The sequence below is a fragment of the Eurytemora carolleeae genome, unplaced genomic scaffold (genome assembly GCF_000591075.1).
Source record: "Eurytemora carolleeae unplaced genomic scaffold, Eaff_2.0 scaffold553, whole genome shotgun sequence".
Taxonomy (NCBI): Eukaryota; Metazoa; Arthropoda; class Copepoda; order Calanoida; family Temoridae; genus Eurytemora; species Eurytemora carolleeae.
Window position 1 is genome coordinate 89520 of NW_019396464.1, and position 2862 is coordinate 92381.

The window sequence follows — 2862 nt, forward strand, 5'->3', positions numbered from 1 at the left end:
GAAAATGTCGACAGAAGGACAGATGTCGACGAACGGACAAATGTGTCCAGTTCCAAATGTATTCTGAAAGTGGATCATTTGTATTTATAAATCTCATTATTCTCAAAATGTAAACAACGAAAACAAACTTTGAAATAAAAAAGAAATAAAAATTATAAAAAGAAAAAAGCAAGATGTTTCTGTGTCAATTAAAATTCTTTCCAGAATTAAACACTACCTTATTACCAAGTTGTAAAAACAACAAAAAATAATGTATAAAATCTCGCATTTTTTTACACCACTCGTAAACTTCTTATTTTTGTATTCCAGATTCTAAAATGACAAGTTTGCAAAATTAAAACAGAAAAATAAAAACAAAGAAAAACTTCAAAAAATGTCGTTTGCAGGGTTTGAAGAAGAACTAAAACCAGGTAATGTTTTGTAAAAGTTTTGTAAACAAATTTGCTAAATAATTTTTAATTAATTTGTGTACTGTGTACTAAGTAAGCATTTTATACATGTTTTTTATTAAAAACCCTCGTCTGGGCAATATGAGATTTTTGAGCCTTTTCTTTAAATTAAATTGCGGATTTATGTAGCATAGACAAAGAAGTAAATCGTTATAATTTAACTCTTTCCCAGATGTTAATATCTTCTTCAATGCGCTAATAAAGTTTGAAATGGTACCGTTGTGAATTGGGCCCGCTACTCTCAAAATGGGGGATTTCTGGAAACAGAGTTTATTTTCAAAAAGAAAGTATTTTAGAGTTTGAGCCAAAAACATCTCACACTAAGAAGGCATCTAGGGATAAATTGATAAAAGCCGCTGTTAACAGGTAAAAATGTAGTTTTTTTATTATGATTTAATTATACTGCATTTTTATTTTATAGAATTTAAAACATATTTTTTACAAATAATCTCCTATTTTATGTTTCATAAACTTATCATAAAACAATTAGAAAAGTAATCAGTAAGTGTGGGAAAGTTTTCTTCCTTTTTTTCTTCTTCCAAAATTTTTGATTTTTTCTTCTACCCGTCATGTAGGTTAAATTGTTTAGGAAGGTTGAGGCTGTGTACAATGTTCCCGCTGAGGCCAGACTACAGCCTAAAGTAAGGATCATATTATAAATATAACAGGGGTGGAAAAAATTTTTTTTCCCTGAGATGAATTTTGCGAAGCGCAAACAATAAATATTAGTCGAATATTCACTGTATTGAGGGAAAAATCGAAAAATTAGACCCAAAAAAATACCGATTAGTACCCCTCTATTCGCAAGAATCGAGTAGGCTTTGACACATGGGACGAACCATATTTAGTTTACGAATTCAGCATAAATATAAAACTTTTTTGATCTTAAAATCGTAATATGAATATTTAATCATATCAATAATCAAATGTTTGATAAAATAATATATTGAAATTTTTAATCAATCCGTCAATGAAATATTCTATCAATTAGTTTTTAGATAATTATCCACTAGTATACTATAATAACTTCTATAATAATCAACTATTTAATCAATTTATCCATATATTAGATTATCAACTAATTGACTAATCAATCCATCAATTTTATATAAATCATTCAATCAATCAATTGATCAGGAATCTCCGTCCAAAGTTCAGCTGGCTGTGGATAATCAGGGTCACTGTGAGATCCTGAATAAACCTCCTGGAATAGACTCATCAGTCTCTGCAGCAGCATCATCGACACCACCACCAACATCAACGACACAAGCGTCAACATCAACGGCACCAACGACTGTCCCTGAATCTCTGTCAAAGGTATGGTAGATCTTATTAAAGAATATAATACTAGTTTGATATCCATTTATAAAAACATTTTCAGTGTCTGCTTGTTTATCAAATCTGCTCAGCAGATACGACTAAAACCTTGTGTGGGACCTGCCGATAAACACTAAATGTACTCAGCTGAACTATATTTAGAGCAGTTAATGTACTCCAATGAACTTTATTTAGAGCAATGAATGTATTCAAATGAGCTCTATTTAGAAGACAGAATGTACTTCATTGAACTATAATCAGAACACTGAAAGTACTCCAATGCAGGGGCGGATATAAGGATTCTGTAGGGGGGGGTAAATATTTTTAATTTGGCGCGCATTTTTTTTTACCCCCCCCTAGAAATTTTTTTACCCCCCCTAGAAAAATATCATGATGTATATCAAATTATTGGTTTTAATTGGGGTTGTTTTGCATTTTCCACTCATTTCTGGGATTTACAAACTCAATCTAATAAAAGCTNTATGGAAAAATAAATTCAGCTAACTAATATTTATATCAATTTTTTAATTATCTTTCAATAAATTTTTCGAAATGTGTACTCAAAACATATAATTTATTCTTTTTTCACTGTTGACGTAATGTCATATCCCAATGAATGATTTGTGTCATAAGAATTGTGCCTTAAGACTTGTTACCCTACATTTACAGAAGAGCATGTCCGATTCACAACAGTACCCAGAAAATTTTGACGTTATTCTTTCTAAAATTTCTAACTTTAAAATGAAAGTGACTTGCGGATTTCTTGCTACAGAAAAATGGAGGATATTGGAAGAACTAGAGAACGATATCTTAAAGTATTTAGTTATGAATCGGCCCTCCTCTCTAAATGGAGAGACGCTTGAAATTTCAACCACACCTTTAACTACTGCCTAAAAATTTTTTTTTATTAAAATATCATCACAGTAATCAATGATAATAATTGATTATAATTGTGTAGATTGATGTGATGTTAACCACTGATGTCAGGTTTCTTAGAGATTCAATAGAACAGGCCAGCCTTGTCTTCATGGAGGCTCAGTAAGCTATCATTCATTTATTCATTTATATATCCTTTTAACCTTTCTTTCATTCATTC